General features: G+C 46.5%; 1 protein-coding gene across 3 annotated transcripts in view; it reads right to left on the bottom strand.

The window, feature by feature from the left end:
- The window catches only part of LOC138367886 (putative polypeptide N-acetylgalactosaminyltransferase 9), a 102,649-nt gene that overhangs the window by 13,574 nt on the left and 66,993 nt on the right, over positions 1-22,082 (bottom strand). Inside the window, exon 1 of one of the 3 annotated variants that reach the window (XM_069329987.1) lies at positions 19,432-19,531. The exons of 1 other annotated variant lie outside the window; for it this stretch is intronic. The gene's annotated coding sequence lies outside the window, so the exon portion shown is untranslated. Of the gene's footprint in view, positions 1-10,340; positions 10,949-19,431; positions 19,532-22,082 lie in introns of those variants that run through there. One more of the 3 variants, XM_069329985.1, reaches the window with a different exon arrangement.

The raw sequence follows: 22,082 nt of genomic DNA, 5'->3' as shown, positions 1-22,082 counted from the left end.
TACAGGCAACACACACAGTGTAAAACAAGGCGCCAAGAAGAGCAGCAAAACACTGTCCACTGTATGACCAAACAAATCAGGAGGTGCCAGGAAGCTCAGAGCACACAGATACTTCACATCAGACTACCGCAGCCAGCGAGCCTCCTGCAGGGTGTGGAACACCATAGATATGTTGAACGCCAACACCATCTTGAAGCAGTCTTACTAGATTGTTTCAAGATAAGACGCCTGGATCCCCTCTAGGGCACCCAGGCCCCCCAGAGTACATAAGATGAAATACAGACCACAAACCCCCTAATGGAATAACCAATACTAATTACCAAAAACATATCTTGCAATAAAGAGTAACATATATACATACAAGCATCCTAGTATGTATTAGATGAATGCTCCACAACATTCATCTATACACATCCATAAACATTCAGACGTGTGAAGAGCTTTTCTATTATTCGCAGCTATGACAAGAAAGAGCAAGCTTAGCTTAGCTGTCAAACACCCACACACACACACACACACACACACACACACACAGTCAGACAGTCTATTTAACACAAGGGGAACACGCACAAGGGGACACAGGTGGAAACTGAGTGCCCAAATGAGCCACAGCGACATTAGCAAGAACTTTTTTAGTGTCAGAGTGGTTGACAAATGGAATGCATTAGGGGCTGATGTGGTGGAGGCTGACTCCATACACAGTTTCAAATGTAGATATGACAGAGCCCGATAGGCTCGGGAATCTGTACACCTGTTGATTGACGGTTGAGAGGCGGGACCAAAGAGCCAGAGCTCAACCCCCGCAAACACAACTAGGTGAGTACACACACACATACACACACACACACACACACACACCGTGTCAGCAAGGCGGACAGTCCGCCTCCTACCATAACTCTCATTATATATCTCATTTCTAAACTTTTTTCTTTCGCCTGTGTCTCTCCATCACCTTCCCCTCCCCCCATTAGAAGCAGAAGCACACTTTTATATGTCATATAAAGGCGTGTTATTCACCTCTGACAACAAGATTCATATTCGAATTTCAAAGATATTTTTGAGCAGTGAAGTGTATTTGGGTAGATGTGTGAGCGTGTAGTGGGGTGTAGTGGGGTGTAGTGTAGTGTAGAGTAGTGTGTAGTGTTGTGTGGTGTGTAGTGTGGTGTAGTGTAGTGTAGTGTGGTGTAGAGGCGTCATACTCGCCTCAACATGGCCCACAAGCCTCCACCAGCAGCCAATGAGAACGTTACACAGCTTTCAGGAATTGCATTCTCTGGAAATTATTTCATTGCATTTGCTTCCAATTAAAACTTTTAAAACTTCATGCGCGAAAAAATCAATAAAATACTAATTTCATGAGCGGAATTTTGGCAGTTTTTTCATAACTTGTCCACCCCTATACTATTGCTGCCAGCCCCCCCCCACCCCCCACACTATAGCCGGCAGACTCCTCCCCCCCCCACACTATAGCCAGCAGACTCCTCCCCCCCCACACTATAGCCGGCAGACTCCCCCACACTATAGCCGGCAGACTCCTCCCCCCCACACTATAGCCGGCAGACTCCTCCCCCCCACACTATAGCCGGCAGACTCCCCCACACTATAGCCGGCAGACTCCTCCCCCCCACACTATAGCCGGCAGACTCCTCCCCCCCACACTATAGCCAGCAGACTCTCCCACCAATTGTGTATAGAGCTCCACACCAGCTGTACCTCTGGTGCTCTACAACCTCTCCCTATATCACCTGTGTATAGAGCTCCACACCAACTATACCTCTGGTGCTCTACAACCTCTCCCTATATCACCTGTGTATAGAGCTCCACACCAACTGTACCTCTGGTGCTCTACAACCTCTCCCTATATCACCTGTGTATAGAGCTCCACACCAACTGTACCTCTGGTGCTCTACAACCTCTCCCTATATCACCTGTGTATAGAGCTCCACACCAGCTGTACCTCTGGTGCTCTACAACCTCTCCCTATATCACCTGTGTATAGAGCTCCACACCAGCTGTACCTCTGGTGCTCTACAACCTCTCCCTATATCACCTGTGTATAGAGCTCCACACCAACTGTACCTCTGGTGCTCTACAACCTCTCCCTATATCACCTGTGTATAGAGCTCCACACCAACTGTACCTCTGGTGCTCTACAACCTCTCCCTATATCACCTGTGTATAGAGCTCCACACCAACTGTACCTCTGGTGCTCTACAACCTCTCCCTATATCACCTGTGTATAGAGCTCCACACCAACTGTACCTCTGGTGTTCTACAACCTCTCCCTATATCACCTGTGTATAGAGCTCCACCCCAACTGTACCTCTGGTGCTCTACAACCTCTCCCTATATCACCTGTGTATAGAGCTCCACACCAGCTGTACCTCTGGTGCTCTACAACCTCTCCCTATATCACCTGTGTATAGAGCTCCACACCAGCTGTACCTCTGGTACTCTACAACCTCTCCCTATATCACCTGTGTATAGAGCTCCACACCAGCTGTACCTCTGGTGCTCTACAACCTCTCCCTATATCACCTGTGTATAGAGCTCCACACCAGCTGTACCTCTGGTGCTCTACAACCTCTCCCTATATCACCTGTGTATAGAGCTCCACACCAACTGTACCTCTGGTGCTCTACAACCTCTCCCTAGATCACCTGTGTATAGAGCTCCACACCAACTGTACCTCTGGTGCTCTACAACCTCTCCCTATATCACCTGTGTATAGAGCTCCACCCCAACTGTACCTCTGGTGCTCTACAACCTCTCCCTATATCACCTGTGTATAGAGCTCCACACCAGCTGTACCTCTGGTGCTCTACAACCTCTCCCTATATCACCTGTGTATAGAGCTCCACACCAACTGTACCTCTGGTGCTCTACAACCTCTCCCTATATCACCTGTGTATAGAGCTCCACACCAGCTGTACCTCTGGTGCTCTACAACCTCTCCCTATATCACCTGTGTATAGAGCTCCACACCAGCTGTACCTCTGGTGCTCTACAACCTCTCCCTATATCACCTGTGTATAGAGCTCCACACCAGCTGTACCTCTGGTGCTCTACAACCTCTCCCTATATCACCTGTGTATAGAGCTCCACACCAGCTGTACCTCTGGTGCTCTACAACCTCTCCCTATATCACCTGTGTATAGAGCTCCACACCAACTGTACCTCTGGTGCTCTACAACCTCTCCCTATATCACCTGTGTATAGAGCTCCACACCAACTGTACCTCTGGTGCTCTACAACCTCTCCCTATATCACCTGTGTATAGAGCTCCACCCCAACTGTACCTCTGGTGCTCTACAACCTCTCCCTATATCACCTGTGTATAGAGCTCCACACCAACTGTACCTCTGGTGCTCTACAACCTCTCCCTATATCACCTGTGTATAGAGCTCCACCCCAACTGTACCTCTGGTGCTCTACAACCTCTCCCTATATCACCTGTGTATAGAGCTCCACACCAACTGTACCTCTGGTGCTCTACAACCTCTCCCTATATCACCTGTGTATAGAGCTCCACCCCAACTGTACCTCTGGTGCTCTACAACCTCTCCCTATATCACCTGTGTATAGAGCTCCACACCAACTGTACCTCTGGTGCTCTACAACCTCTCCCTATATCACCTGTGTATAGAGCTCCACACCAACTGTACCTCTGGTGCTCTACAACCTCTCCCTATATCACCTGTGTATAGAGCTCCACACCAGCTGTACCTCTGGTGCTCTACAACCTCTCCCTATATCACCTGTGTATAGAGCTCCACACCAGCTGTACCTCTGGTGCTCTACAACCTCTCCCTATATCACCTGTGTATAGAGCTCCACACCAGCTGTACCTCTGGTGCTCTACAACCTCTCCCTATATCACCTGTGTATAGAGCTCCACACCAGCTGTACCTCTGGTGCTCTACAACCTCTCCCTATATCACCTGTGTATAGAGCTCCACACCAACTGTACCTCTGGTGCTCTACAACCTCTCCCTATATCACCTGTGTATAGAGCTCCACACCAACTGTACCTCTGGTGCTCTACAACCTCTCCCTATATCACCTGTGTATAGAGCTCCACCCCAACTGTACCTCTGGTGCTCTACAACCTCTCCCTATATCACCTGTGTATAGAGCTCCACACCAACTGTACCTCTGGTGCTCTACAACCTCTCCCTATATCACCTGTGTATAGAGCTCCACCCCAACTGTACCTCTGGTGCTCTACAACCTCTCCCTATATCACCTGTGTATAGAGCTCCACACCAACTGTACCTCTGGTGCTCTACAACCTCTCCCTATATCACCTGTGTATAGAGCTCCACCCCAACTGTACCTCTGGTGCTCTACAACCTCTCCCTATATCACCTGTGTATAGAGCTCCACACCAACTGTACCTCTGGTGCTCTACAACCTCTCCCTATATCACCTGTGTATAGAGCTCCACCCCAACTGTACCTCTGGTGCTCTACAACCTCTCCCTATATCACCTGTGTATAGAGCTCCACACCAACTGTACCTCTGGTGCTCTACAACCTCTCCCTATATCACCTGTGTATAGAGCTCCACCCCAACTGTACCTCTGGTGCTCTACAACCTCTCCCTATATCACCTGTGTATAGAGCTCCACACCAACTGTACCTCTGGTGCTCTACAACCTCTCCCTATATCACCTGTGTATAGAGCTCCACCCCAACTGTACCTCTGGTGCTCTACAACCTCTCCCTATATCACCTGTGTATAGAGCTCCACCCCAACTGTACCTCTGGTGCTCTACAACCTCTCCCTATATCACCTGTGTATAGAGCTCCACACCAACTGTACCTCTGGTGCTCTACAACCTCTCCCTATATCACCTGTGTATAGAGCTCCACACCAGCTGTACCTCTGGTGCTCTACAACCTCTCCCTATATCACCTGTGTATAGAGCTCCACACCAGCTGTACCTCTGGTGCTCTACAACCTCTCCCTATATCACCTGTGTATAGAGCTCCACACCAGCTGTACCTCTGGTGCTCTACAACCTCTCCCTATATCACCTGTGTATAGAGCTCCACACCAGCTGTACCTCTGGTGCTCTACAACCTCTCCCTATATCACCTGTGTATAGAGCTCCACACCAGCTGTACCTCTGGTGCTCTACAACCTCTCCCTATATCACCTGTGTATAGAGCTCCACACCAGCTGTACCTCTGGTGCTCTACAACCTCTCCCTATATCACCTGCGTATAGAGCTCCACACCAACTAAAAATATCCTGGTTTGTTTACATCGTCAAATTTAATACTAAACATTAATAACACTCAACATGTTTAAAAAACAAACAAGCGCAGTACTGTACAACCTGTACTCACCTAGTTGTACTCACCAAGGTGTACTCACCTAGATGTACTCACCAAGGTGTACTCACCTAGATGTACTCACCTAGATGTACTCACCAAGGTGTACTCACCTAGATGTACTCACCAAGGTGTACTCACCTAGATGTATTCACCTAGATGTACTCACCAAGGAGTACTCACCTAGAAGTACTCACTAAGGAGTACTCGCCTAGATGTGCCTACGAAGAATAACGCAGTTACCAATTTCTCCCGTTCTTTACATATTTAATTTTTACATTTTTGTACAGAGCTTCAACTATTTATACACCTAACTTATTCCACTTGTTAATAACATCTTCAAAGCCAGAAACGTTCTGTCTGACGTCTAACACAGTTAGGGAGAAAGGGGGAAGAGGAGGGGGGGAGAGAGAAGAGGGAGGAGGGAGGGGACGAATGGAGAAGAGGGGGGAGGGAGGGTAGTGGGCAGGGGAAGGGGGAGCGTCCCATCACACACTGACCTGCTTGGCCTCCTCCCTTCCAGTCCAGAATTATGCAGACAATGACTGGCCTTAAAACAAAATATTACATTATTAAATGTTCCCCATTACTGCTGGAACACACACATGTGCTCCGTTGATAATTTGTTCCTTATTATTTTTGTCTTCGCCCACTGGGAATGGAGACGGTGCGGGGGACAAGGATAACGGGGAATGGGGAGGGTGTCGGGGAATGGGGAGGGTGGGGAAAGAGCGTCTGGAAATGGGTTGGGGTGGGCTGGGTTGGGGAGGCAATGGTTCTCAGCGTCTGTGTAGGCCGTCAGGGATGAGCGCGCTGGGAGCAACATTCGCCCGTTGGCTTCCTCGTGGCTGTACAGAGGGTGGGGGAATACAAGGCGTGTTGAAGCCCACCTCTCCAGCAGTCGAGGGCACGTTGTCTCCCTCCAGAAGCCACTCGAGGAAGCTGGCACCGTCTGAGGAGGACCTGACCAGCTCCACCTCCTCATAGTATGCGCTGAGAACCCTCAGAACATTTCCCAGTATGACTGGCAGTTGCATCTACCACAGGTAGACAGGTGCATCTACCACAGGTGTGGTGGGTTACCATTTCACATTCTGGACGTGCAGGACACCTCGGTGTAGGTATCCAGCACTAGATCACGACACCTTTGTGTACAGGTAGGGGGGGGGGGGGGGGGATGAAGAGTCTCTCGTCATAATCTTCGGAATTCTTGCCAGAAGCTTCAATGTCCGGATGCTGGCAACCCAATCAAGAATTATACTTGCCGTTGCCACAGCGTCTGCCAGGTCCTCAAAGACCGTCGCTTGCAACAAGGAAACCAGTCATAGAGAATATAATCTGTGGCTGGTTTCAGCCGTCACATTGCGCTACAAAACACGCTTATTCCTCACGACGAAAATAAATTCTCAAGATTTCCATCCCTTGTGTGGCATTGACAACGGTGACGTTATTCTTCAGTGGCGCCAGCCGTTGCCTCCTTTTGCTTGCAGTCTTCGGGGGACATGATTTTTGTTTAAAACATTTTTCAGGCTGTGACAATGAAATGGGCTTGGGTCTGTTCTACCAGAACCTTTCTGGGGAGGATATCAGCTGCGTCTGGCCAATCATTTTCACTGTTCAGTCTCGACCGCTGCCGGATCAGCAATTCTCTATGTCCAGGGACAGTGAGGTCCGCGCTTCCTTCCCTGAACGGGCTGTCAACTCTTGAGCTGGCATCTTGCACAAATGCACTGTTTATGTAGGGCAGACGTAAATCGGTGTATTTATGTATGTAGGTTAGATTAACATTTTAAAAGCACTTCGATCACCTGTGGTTGATTGTTCAATAAATCCCTGAACTATATGTTTAACAAATCTCTCACCCTGTCCATGGAGGACAGAAGAAAATGTATATATGCTGGTTAGCATGGTAAATGTATGGCCACGTCTGTGGTACAAAAGAAAACTTTCAAATATTATTTCGGCATCTTTGTTTCCCTGACTTGAATCTGTGGCCTGTCGGTCTTGAGGTTTCAGGAATTCCTCTTCGCCAGTCTGGTCGATTCTTGTTATTATTTTGTATGTGGTGATCATATCGCCTCTTTTTCTTCTATCCTCTAGCTTTGTCATATTTAAATCCTCTAGCCTCTCCTCGTAACTCTAAGTTTTTCAGTTCCGGAAGCCATTTTGTAGGATGCCTTTGCACCTTTTCCAGTTTAGTGATGTGCGTCTTGAGACATGAGCACCTGGAACAAAAAGTTCCAAGTAGCACGGGCTATGGTGAGCCCGTAGTGTCATGAACAGTTTCTTTAGTATTTCACCATCCATGTAAATAAAAGCATTCTTCCTTGCATGTGTCAAGTTCCAGAACCTGCATCACAAACGGCACATGTTCAAGAGTTCTGGGTCCCACACCCTTCTTCCCTTCGCCAGGCCTCGCTCAATGTCCAGGTTTGCCTTTAGTTTACCTATAGCTGATTTCGAGAACTTTTTCTGCTCCCAAAGCTCGGCCAGGCTTGTTTACGACACTCTGATCTAACAGACTGTTGCCTGGAGAGGCTGGCAGGTGTGTGTGTGACAGCCGCCACCAACCTTGATCCATTTGAATAAATTAGCGTGGCGTGGCGTGCTCTAAGTGGTGATGTATTCAACACAAGTGCTCCACAGTGGAGTAATGTAGTAATATTTCTCCACATAAATGAAGGCTATACTCTAGATGAACGGCCACGTTACTATTTGACAAGCGAGTTAAGATACGATAATTGTGGCATAGAGAAGGCGAGATTAATGGCCCCAAATAATATAAAACTCACGAAAAAATATTATCTATATTTCTTAATATATGTAACATTAATCAAAGTTTCTAAGCAATTTAAAACTTAATACTCACACCATATTTAGAAACAGACAACGACATTTGTGGGTGTGTCAACCGTTTTGGTTTAAGACGGAATAAGTAACTCAGCGAGAAGGTATCATCTCCCAGCAGCTAATACTACCCTCGACCTCCTCGGACATTCTCCCAGGTATTCGCCACAGTTTCCTCCGCGTGAGAGGAAGTCACCAAATTTGAGTGACCACCGTAAGGGACTCCAGGGGGCTTGGCAACCCGTCCCCCCTAACAGAACGTCGCTCTTGACGTATACTCTGCCTAAACACCAAAAAATCGCCGTACTAGAAAATGGTAACGACTCGTGAAACTGACATACTGCCTCGTTTTCTGTTTTGGGTCCTCTGGTAGGTTAGAATAAGGGCACTTTAGTACGATAGTTTCTTGACGTTGAGAAACCTTAGGAGGACGGGCTTGGCTGAGGCCCTCTTGCCCACTTCATCTAGACGCACTCAAATGTGCAGGACGTTTTTTTCTGTATACAAATACAAGCGAGTAAAAAGTGGCTGGCAGAAAGATGGTCGGGGGTCGAGCCATCAATGACAAACCCCCAAATACTCCAGTCGGTTCATTAAAATATAAGACAACTGGTCCAGCAGCTGCAGCTCCACACGACCAAACACACTACACTGAGTACACACGCCAGGCTCGACCACTGGTACAGTCACACACACACACACAACACTGGTACAGTCAGTCACACACACACAACACTGGTACAGCCACACACACACACACACAACACTGGTACAGTCAGTCACACACACACAACACTGGTACAGCCACACACACACAACACTGGTACAGTCACACACACACACACAACACTGGTACAGCCACACACACACACAACACTGGTACAGCCACACACACACACACACAACACTGGTACAGTCAGTCACACACACACAACACTGGTACAGCCACACACACACACACAACACTGGTACAGTCAGTCACACACACACAACACTGGTACAGCCACACACACACAACACTGGTACAGTCACACACACACACACAACACTGGTACAGCCACACACACACACAACACTGGTACAGCCACACACACACACACAACACTGGTACAGTCACACACACACACACACACAACACTGGTACAGCCACACACACACACAACACTGGTACAGTCACACACACACACACAACACTGGTACAGCCACACACACACACACAACACTGGTACAGTCACACACACACAACACTGGTACAGCCACACACACAACACTGGTACAGTCACACACACACAACACTGGTACAGCCACACACACACAACACTGGTACAGTCACACACACACACACACAACACTGGTACAGTCACACACACACACACAACACTGGTACAGCCACACACACACAACACTGGTACAGTCACACACACACACACAACACTGGTACAGCCACACACACACAACACTGGTACAGCCACACACACACAACACTGGTACAGTCACACACACACACACAACACTGGTACAGTCACACACACACACAACACTGGTACAGTCACACACACACACACAACACTGGTACAGTCACACACACACACACAACACTGGTACAGTCACACACACACACACAACACTGGTACAGTCACACACACACACACAACACTGGTACAGTCACACACACACACAACACTGGTACAGTCACACACACACACAACACTGGTACAGTCACACACACACACAACACTGGTACAGTCACACACACACACACAACACTGGTACAGTCACACACACACACAACACTGGTACAGTCACACACACACACACAACACTGGTACAGTCACACACACACACAACACTGGTACAGTCACACACACACACACAACACTGGTACAGTCACACACACACACACAACACTGGTACAGCCACACACACACAACACCGGTACAGCCGCCTGTGTAACACACACCAAGCGATACTGTTATCCAAACCAAATTAAAAAAAAATAGTGATAAGAGAGATTACCAGCGGTGGCGGGCGGCTGAGAGAGCCACGTGGCACTGTAGGTGCCACCTGCCACCACAACACATGCGCCTACTCCCCCCCCACTATGCACCATATACTGCCACGTGGAAAACAGTACGGGACACGAATTGGTGTATACCTTGTTTCCGGTCACCTACAGCTGGTACACCGACAACTGGTACGCCGACAACTGGTACGTCGACAACTGGCACGTCGACAACTGGTACGTCGACAACTGGTGTAGAAGCACCTCACCCGACCACACTTTTCAGAACGACATTAACCTGACATTCGGGATCAGGCGTTCAGGTTATCGTATTCTTCTTAAGTTCAAAATCACAACCACGTCATCACTACAACACGCGACAGCCCCGCGGCTCGCGGTCACTACAACTCGCGGTCACTACAACACGAGGCAGGCCCCGCCCCCACACACACACACGCGGTCACCACCACAACAGCTGAGTGGGTCAACACTGAAGGCACTCGAGCACCGCGGGCGACGCACTGGGGAGAGCGGAGCACCAGCGAGCCCGCCACCGCCCCCCCGCCGCTGCCCGACAGATAAGGGAGATTCACACACGCACCTTATCAGGGGAAAATCGGACGAGGTGGAGTGCGAGGGAGTGGATAGACCTGTGTGTGTGTGTGTGTGTGTGTGTGTGTGTGTGTGTGTGTGTGTGTGTGTGTGTGTGTGTGTGTGTGTGTGTGTGTGTGTGTGTGTGTACACGTTACTGGCTGCCAGTCACACTGACGGCTTGGTTATGTGCGCGCCGCTCTGTGTGTGTGTGTGTGTGTGTGTGTGTGTGTGTGTGTGTGTGTGTGTGTGTGTGTGTGTGTGTGTGTGTGTGGGGCTGAACTCAACTGACAGTTGAAAGAAACGTTACAAAAGATACAGCTTGTAATACCTTCATGTAGACAAGCTGCAGACCGAAGCTTACTGTAATTATAACCACACCATTCAAGGACATTAGGATGGTAGATATCAAATTGATATCATAGCGACCACAAAGTAACAAGTAAGAGTGAGTGCGTGGCACTAGCGAACACAGTGCCACTTCCGGTTGGCCGTGATGTCATAAGAGATAACGGATGTCCGGAGGAGCGGCCCGGCTCTGGCTTCGTCACTCTCTACGCCGGGGTTTTCTGCCGGTAGTCCGCTCACATTCTCTCAATAAAAACTGACAAACTATATAAACAAATTCAAATGTTTATTCAGGTAAAGTACATATATACAAGGTGTGATACAAATATTGATGTATTTATAGATAGAGCTAGTACACACAATGCCTAAAGCCACCATGACGCAAAGTGTTTCGGACAGGAAAAACACTAAAGACTAAAACTTAATACTAATTGAGATTAAAGTATAAAATGTGTTGAGAAAATATAAAAATATAAAATGGGGGAAACATGGCAAAAAAACAGCAAAAAAATACAATTTGGTCGACAAACAGCAGTGTTTAAAAATAGCAGAGATGGGTTGACATTATAGGGGTAAGGTAGGTTATAGGGAGTTAATTGGACTTGTGATCCTGTGGTCCCGGGTTCGATCCCGGGCGCCGGCGAGAAACAATGGGCAGAGTTTCTTTCACCCTATGCCCCTGTTACCTAGCAGTAAAATAGGTACCTGGGTGTTAGTCAGCTATCACGGGCTGCTTCCTGGGGGTGGAGGCCTGGTCAAGGACCGGGCCGCGGGGACACTAAAGCCCCGAAATCATCTCAAGATAACCTCAAGGTAGTGCTTAGTTTTTATCTTAAACCGGTTGAGAAACAGATTTTAATACTTTTCTAAACGAAGCTCCAGCTATCCCAGGATGGGACTCTTATCTTGATACCTTAGTCGCCTCTCAATATTACAGTCAACTGATATCTTCTGATATCATAGTACCTCACTTCATCACACAAATTTTCACAGATATCTACACACATTAAAATCCGAGAAGCATATGATTAAGACGCTGTACTTGTTGAAGCACCAGTCCTATCCTCCGTGGGGATAGGAATAGTGAGGATAAGAATTCATATCCGGAATCCTTATCCTCTCCAAGTGCTATCTAGTCGCAATGATGTTTCCGCACGAGAATTACCGTATTCGTCTTGTTCGTCTAAGATCACGATGAAGACTGCAGTGTTGCAAGTCACTCTGGCTGTCAGGAACTTGAGAACTGTATTACCGCCGCCTAGTATGGTCAAGTATGAGTCCTGTATACACCTCTTCCTCCCCCCCCCCCATCATCATCATGTATGACCTGGTACCTCAAGATCTGAGAAAGCTCCTTTACTTCCTGCAACACTTCTACGTCAGTCATATTTCATCACGCAGCCATCTCGTAGAATAACCCACTGGGACCCATCCCATCACACACACACACTTGATTGACAGTTGAGAGGCGCGAACATAGAGCCAGAGCTCAACCCTCGCAAGAATAACTAGGTGAGCGCACACACAACGTTCATATATTTATGATAAAATATAGAATCGATTAAACTCTCACCCCACCATGACTCCCCCGGACTCCCTCACCCTGCCCACAAGACCCGAAATAGTTTCTGTCCTGCTCAAACCTGATATACAAGTCCCGTACGTTGAGATCTTAAGCCACTATTATCTCTCATTTTAATTGTGAATTGCGTGTATAATCTCTTGGGTATCACGTAACCTTTCCTTCACCCCAAATAAGACCTACCAAGGAAGCTTGTCAGAGGTCACACGCCAGTAACTAATCACAGTATCGTAATTCTTTCCCCACACCGCGTCCAGTGGACAGCTCGACCCAATGGAAGAAAAATCAAGACAATTTGGCCGTCGATAAGCTGGCGCGCGCGACCATTGGCAGTAAAGACCCCCTACTTAACCCAACGACCCGACATATATATATTGGGGGACCATGACAGGTGTCCAGAGGGGTGTGGGCTGAGGGGCTCACCCTGTGGTCTCTCTCACCCTAACTGGGCTGTTTGTCTACTGGACAAAAGCAAGAAGTATATATATCATTCATTCACTTGCTTTCTTGCCCTCCTGTGAAATACATTATGCATTTACTTGCATTCTTGCCCTCCAGCAAAGTACATCGTTCACAAGCATATTTATCTTCCTGTGAAGTATACCACTTATTCATCTGCATTCTGTCCCTCCTGTGAAGTATATCCTTCACTTGCATTGTTCCCCTCCAGGGAATCTGCCGACGCAGGTCGAACCGAGATTCAGAAAGCTCTAACATGTCCACTTGAGTGTTTACTTGCAGAGATGATGTAAAAAGACCCCACAAGCCAGGAAAGCTTTGCAGGAGGTAGCAATTCTGGAAGCAGCAAGGAATACGAGCCAGCTGCTAGGAAGAAAAAGAGCAATGGTAGTGTTAAGACTTAATGAACCAATATGTGATGAAAAGGAGAGGGAAAGAATGGACAGAGATTCTCTGAAAGGGAGCTTAACAGAATTGAGCGCAGAAGAAGAGGACAGCAACATAGTACAGGTTTTCTGGTTAGGCCAGTACACGAGGGAGACAATAACGACTGGTGAAGGTAATATTTCCAAACGCGACAGTAAAAAGAGTAAATTTTATGGAAGAGTATGTTCTTATTTTCACTGGATCACAGAGAAAAATTTATCCTACAGAATCTGAGAAGGAAAGAGCTGCAGATGCAATAAAGAGGAGGAGGCACAGGGGAGGGGAGGGGAGGGGAAACCCACATCCTATAGCTTGATAACCCCAAGGGTCCACCATACCAGGCATATAAATCATCCCCCTACCCACCCTTTCCTAACCCCAACCATCCCTTAGCTCCACCTCTTCTACTCCTTATCCATGCATTCAATCCTAACCACACTTGCCTACCCTCCTATTACACTCTACTAAAGAAACAAACTATAACATGATCTGAAAAAATGGAAAATGTGGTCCCTCAAGTGGCTACTGGAGTTCAAGCCTAGCAAGTGCAAAGTAATGAAGCTGGGTATGGGGTCTGAGTCACTATATGACAAGGAGTAACATGGTCTAAGACATCCTATTGGAATCAGACAGAGAAACACACTTGGGAGCTGATATTACCCCCAACCTGTCACCAGAAGCCCACATCGAGAGAATATCATCAGCTGCATATGGGAAGTTGGCTAAGATAAGAACTGCCTTTAGGAATGTGAAGGAGTCGTTCAGAATCTTTTATATCGTTTACGTCAGCCCAATTCTGGAATATGCAGCATCCGCGTGGAAATAATATCTCGTTAAACAACAAAAAATTAAGCAATTTCAGAGGTAAGGCACCAGACTAGTCCCAGAGCTGAGAGACATGAGCTACGAGGAAAGACTATAGGCGTTAAAACCTCTCAGCACTGGAAGACAACAGGGGAGACATGATTACCACATACAAAATTCTCAGGGGAATATACAGGGCAGACAAGGACACACTATTTAGCAGGGGTAGTACACGAACAAGGGGACACAGGTAGAAACTGAGTACTCAATTGAGCTACAGAGCTATTGGAAATATTTTTTTCCGTGTCAGAGTAGTTAATACATGTAATGCATTAGGCAGTGATGTGTGATGTGGTGGAGGCTGACTCCATACACGGTTTCAAATGTAGATATGATAAGAGCCAAACAGGCTCTGGAACTTATGTGCATCAGTCGATTGAGAGGCGGGACCCAGGAGTCGTGGTTGATCCCCCCTGCAAATACAGCTAGGCTAGTACTTTCTCGTCCCGCCTCTCAACTGTCAATCAACTGGTGTACAGGTTCCTGAGCCTACTGGGCTCTATCATATCTACACTTGAAGCTGTGTATGGAGTCAGCCTCCACCACATCACTGCCTAATGTATTCCATTTGTTAACTACTCTGACACTAAAAATAATGTGTGGCTCATTTGAGTACTAAGTTTCCATCAAGTGGGCACTTAAGAGGGCACTTAAGGGGGCACTTAAGTGCTTGATGAATCCCGACCCAGCTGGTGACTACAGTTAGCCTCACATTCATCACAGCTTTCATCACATTGCAATTGAAGATTGCAATGCAATATCCTACAATATCCAATACTCAGTGCCTTTCATTAGCTTTGAAAGTTCACTTAATTCTGAATACATTTAACATAACAAGATCGGACTAGTCACGCATGCAGACAGCAAGTCACAACAACCTGGCTGAACACCAATAGTCCAATCCACACACGTGTCAACGCCAGCGTCGGCGTCCGCCCTGGACCAAATTATCGCAAGTCGGGGAGTAGAAGAAATCTCAGAACCCTCTCTCCAGGTATGCTGCAGGTATGCTGCAAGTATGCTGCAAGTATGCTGCAGGTATGCTGCAGGTACGCTGCAAGTATGCTGCGGGTATGCTGCAGGTACGCTGCAGGTATGCTGCAGGTACGCTGCAGGTATGCTGCAAGTATGCTGCAGGTATGCTGCAGGTACGCTGCAGGTACGCTGCAAGTATGCTGCGGGTATGCTGCAAGTATGCTGCAGGTATGCTGCAGGTATGCCACCAACACTTCAGCATATTGCTGTGACTGGATGTTGATCCCATCGTTGTATGTCCGTGAAGGAGGCGTATGACCGTAGGAGACCCGCTCTGAGAGGCTTCTCCAGGGTGCCAGTCCAACACCGAGGATCCCCCCTACTTTCCCAGCAGGAAACAGCAGCAGGAAATTAGGGGATAGGAGGAGGAGGAGGAGAGAAGTGAGGATACGAACAGGAGACTCAAATGGGACAATCAAGAAAAGGAGAGATGGAATTAAGAAAAACTATATATTAATAATGACATTGGAAGACAAGAGGGAAGAATAAAGCCCATTGGGAGAGAGGAAGTGAATGGGGTGGAAGAGAAGACAATAAAAAAAATACTTTTATTATCGTTTGTTTATAGTCGCCTCCCACAACCCCTTCATATTTCCTTCCCTTTTTTTGATTCCCCATATTCATATTCCTCCTTCACCTCCTCACCGTTCCCATACGCTCCCACTCATCTTTCCCTCCTTCCCTCACCTGTCCTCCCTCCCTCCCTCACCTGTCCTCCCTCCCTCCCTCACCTGTCCTCCCTCCCTCCGCTCATCAAACACTACCCTCCACAAAGGCATAACTCGCCACTGAAGAAAGTTAGCGCCTGTTGTGGGAGCAATTATGAGTGACATCCCTGGCTCTCACACTAACTTTCCCACGTCACTCCCAAAAACACACACACACACACACACACACACACACACACACACACACACACACACACACACACACACACACACACACACACACACACACAGAGACAGGCTATTTAACACAAGGGGCACACGCACAAGGGGACACAGGTGGAAACTGAGTGCCCAAATGAGCCACAGAGATTTTAGAAAAAACTTTTTTAGTGTCAGAGTGGTTGACAAATGGAATACATTAGGAAGTGATGTGGTGGAGGCTGACTCCATACACAGTTTCGAATGTAGATATGATAGAGCCCAATAGGCTCAGGAACCTGTACACCTGTTGATTGACGGTTGAGAGGCGGGACCAAAGAGCCAGAGCTCAACCCCCGCAAACACAACTAGGTGAGTACAACTAGGTGAGTACACACACACACACTAGGTGTGGTACGCACATATATGGCACACATATGGCACTAGGTGAGTACACATATATATTAAGACCTGGACCTACCTCCCAGTAGACACTGTTACGACACACTCACACTCAGACGAAGGAGGAGGATCTGGAGGACATCAAAAGGAAACACTCGACTATAGACCAGCATCACTGCCAATCATCTCTTGCAAAACATTCTGGTCTTAATCTTAGTTTCTTTAAACACCTAGAGAGAGAGAGGATTAAGTCAACAAACATCCCCATCGCCTGAGGGAAGGGAAGTCATGCCTAATGAACTTATTAGAGTTCTGTGATAAGCTAGAGACAACGAAGAAAGGACACAGACGCATGGTGAACACTGCGTATTTCTGGACCGCCAAAATGCTCTTGACACAGTCCTGCACAAGAGACAAGTACAAGCTTGACAAGTTGCCAGGAGGAACTGCAAGATCACTGCCATGGGAAGGAGTAACCAACGGTCAGGAGCCAGACACTGTAAGAGGCGCGACCGGTGGGACCGATCATGAGGTACCCCTCATGGGCGGTACCATGAGGTAAGCCTAACTCCGCTCTCAAATATAAATACGATACCCTCATGAGAGGTAGTGGTGGTGGTGGTGAACTCGATTCACGATTTCCCAAAGTGGATCTGAGAGAGAGAAAACGGTTGGGAGTCGTTACACTGAACAACCTGTGGCTGGAAAGACGTAGTCCAAGAGCGAAAGTTGGCTACTTTAGTCAGGTACACATAGGTGAGCACACTCACGCACAACCCACGCAAATTCGTTCAATAATCTGGTTAATATTTGTGTTTGTTTCGTGTTTATGCACGCGTGTTAGGGGAGGGAAGGAGGGGGGGAGGGAGGGGGGGGGGAGACAGAGAGAGAAAGAGAGAGAGAGAGAAAGACAGAAAGAGAGAGAGAAAGAGAGAGAGAGAAAGAGAGAGAAAGAGAGAGAGAGAGAAAGAGAGAGAGAGAGAAAGAGAGAGAGAGAGAAATAGAGAGAGAGAGAGAGAGAGAGAGAGAGAGAGAGAGAGAGAGAGAGAGAGAGAGAGAGAGAGAGAGAGAGAGAGAGAGAGAGAGAGAGAGAAAGAGAGAGAGAGAGAAAGAGAGAGAGAGAGAAATAGAGAGAGAGAGAGAGAGAGAGAGAGAGAGAGAGAGAGAGAGAGAGAGAGAGAGAGAGAGAGAGAGAGAGAGAGCGAGAGAGAGCGAGAGAGAGCGAGCGAGAGCGAGCGAGAGCGAGCGAGAGAGAGCGAGAGAGAGGGAGAGAGAGAGCGAGAGAACAACGTCGCCTCAACGTTGTAGTGACGTCGGTGCTGGGTATTATGCCCCCCTGGGGGAGACAGACGGTGCTTGGTGTCCCTATAATGTTTGCACCTCAAGTTAAGTAAACAAAAACAAATAAAAAATCAGCTGAAAAAATAAAAACTGATGAACAATATTTGGAGGTAAACAGTGAACGTGATGAATCACATCTTTCGCTTTGTTAGCGGCAATATTTATTCAAATAATTTACACACTGACAAATTGAAACAAAAAATGATGATTATTTGTCAAATATTTATTGAATATCTCGCCAGACCTGTTCCCCGAAGCCCATATCAAGAGGATAACATCAGCGGCATACGCCAAATTGGCCAACATAAGAACAGCCATAAGAAATTTGTATAAAGAATCATTCAGAACTTTGTATACTACGTATGTCAGACCAATCCTGGAGTATGCAGCTCCAGCATGGAGTCATCTCGTCATCTCGTCAAGCATAACACTAAATTGAAGAAGGCTCAGTGGTTTGCCAGAGTAGTGCTCGAACTGAGGAGCATGAGCTACGAGGAGAGACTACGGGAATTAAACCTCCGTCGCTAGAAGACAGGAGAGCTAGGGGAGACATGATCACCACATACAAGATTCTCAAAGGAAGTGATAGGGTAGACAAAGACAGTTTATTGAACACAGGGGGTTCACGCACTAAGGTACACAGGTGGAAATTAATTGAGTGCCCAAATAAGCCGTAAAGACATTAGAAAGAATTTTGTTTGTCATAGTTAATAAATGGAATACACTAGGAAGTGATGTGGTGGAAGTAGACTCCATACACAGTTTTAAATATAGATATAATAGAGCCCAATAGGCTCAGGAACCTGTACACCTGTTAATTGACGGTTGAGAGGCGGGACCAAAGAGCCAAAACTCAACCCACGCAAGCAGAACTAGGTGAGTACACACACACACACACACACACACACACACAAACACACACACACACACACACACACACACACACACACACACACACACACACACACCAGTGGAGGTACAGCTAAAGAGTAAGCGTACCTGGGTAGGTTAGGTTAGGTGAGTGTAATATCCACCGAGGCTACAGCATGCTGTACCTGTATCCTTTACTACCATGGAGGGAGGGTAGAGGCGAGGCCTGGCTATGGAGCCTCACCCTACACAAGGGTGTGAAAGCCTCTAGAAACAGGAGCCTAATTACACACACAAATCACAATTGCGTGATGCATCAAATGAACAAATCCACAAGGGCCGTGACGTTTCAGGTTCGAATCCTTGTCACCGCCCTTGTGGATTTGTTCACAGGATCCTAATCAGTTATCGACGAATTACTAAGCACAAAACACAGCTGGTATGAACAAGAACAACGTACCTCTCTGACAGATCAAAACCAGTTCACAACAAAATGCTGGAGCCGAGCTGTGACTCCGAATGGTTGCTGAAGAGCAGCTCGGGTGTGTAGCAGATGCACTCGCAACACTGACGAGTCACAGGCTTCCCAAACCTGCAAACAGCTGCGACAAACACACACACACACACCTGCGCGCCACAGGTGTTCAGGGGGTGTGGGGCTTAGGTACATAATCATAGTATGGTAGCGCTGCACTCCCTCACACAGTCATGGGGCGTGGATCATATTATACAGTATCATCTGTTATGTAATACAACCCAGGGCACCACGGCAACCCAGGGAACACCCCAGGGGAGAGGGGGAGAAAGATGGGGGGGGGGAGGGCAACGGGGAGAAAGGTACAGAGGAGAAAACATGAAAGGAGGAGGAAAGGAGGGGGGGAGAGGGAGAATGTTGAGAAGGGAGGAGAGTGGAGAGAGAGAGAGAGACAGAGAGAGAGACAGAGAGGGAGGGGAGGCGCAGGCTTGAGAGACCTGAGCGCAGCCAGGTAACCAGTCTAGTAAATATATAAATATGAGCCACATATCTGCCCTCTTGTTAGCATCAACATAATTCTTCATAATATTATCATAAGCACAGAGCTCCTCACAGTACCCTCCTCATTACTCTCAACACAACTACAACTATTTAAAGCCACTCACACTCATTATTCCCACCCCTATGTATCATCCTCTATAACCGGGTTTCAATTCGGCAGTAGTGACCCTAATGATCCTTTTGGAATTGGTTTCATCAGAGAGGAAGATATATATATATATAGAGAGAGAGAGAATGTCTATAATATAAAAATGAGAATTGACCAATCAACAGCCATTAATTGGCTGTTGATTGCTGGTGTTGACTTTTTGATGTGTAATGCACAACTATATTCTACCCCACTCCAAGACTCCGCACCAATATAGAAGCATCAAGAGGAAGTATGGGCCAATAGGCCCTTTACAGTTACTTCCATTCTTATGCTCTCATATATCCAATTCATACCCATTGTTCCGTGTTCTGTCTTGTGTTTGTCAAAAGTTTGTTCACCTCATCCAAAACTGTTGCAATATATATATATATATATATATATATATATATATATATATATATATATATATATATATATATATATATATATATATATATATATATATATATACATTATATACTATATAATGTATATATATATACTATATAATATATATATATATATATATATATATATATATATATATATATATATATACAATATATACATTATATACATATATACTCAGTAAAACATCTATATATATAAGAATATATATATATATATATATATATATATTCTTTTTGAGGATGACTTATATTGTTGACTTATCACCTATTTTGACAACTTGTAAATTCTCTCGAAGCTCCTTATAAACCTGCCTCCTGGAGTTCGGGAGACAAGACGGTGCACCGTCTGTAGGTATAAGTCTGTCCTCCCTCCGCCAGACAGACGTTCAGCTTGCAAAAATTCCCAGACTGAATATTGGTTTGGAAACAAGGTTGTTGAATTTACATTAATACACTTTGGCTCGTCGGATTGTTTCAAGCGCAGGATAGACGTGTACAAGTTAGGGGTGGATATAATTAGGAGCTGCCTCGTTGGCCAAAAAGGTCTTCTGTAGAGCCCTTTACGCCTGTTTCTGTTATTATCTCCCACAGTAGCTGTATAAATTTTTATAAGGGTTAGTCCGTAGGTATCTTACACACTCCCTGGACCCACTGATAGCCCGTCCTCGGGCTATCAGTGGGTGTGATATCGGGTGTGATCTGGGTGTACTCATGTCATTTACCTTACCTTTAAAAAACACAATAAAGTAGCCGTCACAACTACAAGAAAATGACAGGTTGGATAACAAGAACCTTTCACACTAGAGTTGCTATACCGATGATGATACTTTTCAAAACGCTTCTGCTCTCTAGAGTGGAGTACTGCTGCACAATGACAGCCCCCTTTCAGAACTGGAGAAATTGCTGACCTGGAGTGTGTGCAGAGATCCTTTACTGCTAGAATCCACTCAGTAAAACATCTAAATTACTGGGACCGACTAAAGAGCCTAAATCTGTATTCTTTTGAGCGCAGGCGGGAGAGATACATAATAATTTACACGTGGAAAATATTAGAGGGGCTGGTCCCAAACCTGCACACAGAAATAACATCACATGACCAGAAGGCATGGCAGGATGTGCAGAATATCCCCGTTGAAAAGCAGTGTGGGAACCGACCTGTGAGATTTATATTTATTTAATTTATATGAATTTATATTTACGTTAATTTATATACTTCGATAGCAATTTGTATAATGATAAGTGGACTGTATTTCTGCAATAATCTCAATCTCACAAATCGATCCTCTACACATTAGGGGGGTTTATTAAATTAATATATGCAGCCAATCAAACTACAGGAATAGACTACATACATTGAAGAGGTTCCTTATCTTATAGTACAGCAGGCTAGTCCACCAGGTATAACTAGGGTGTAGACACCAAATTATCCTCTTTGAGGTAGCTTCCATCACCCAGTAACTGGTGCACAAAATCTTGCATCCTCGTCTTGACCTGTTAAAAGGGCGCTAGCTGTGAAGCCAGAAACCTAGTATATG

The sequence above is a fragment of the Procambarus clarkii genome, chromosome 23, assembly GCF_040958095.1.
Source record: "Procambarus clarkii isolate CNS0578487 chromosome 23, FALCON_Pclarkii_2.0, whole genome shotgun sequence".
NCBI classification, from domain to species: Eukaryota; Metazoa; Arthropoda; class Malacostraca; order Decapoda; family Cambaridae; genus Procambarus; species Procambarus clarkii.
Note: the sequence above shows the minus strand (reverse complement) of the source record. Positions and strands in the feature narration are given on the sequence as shown.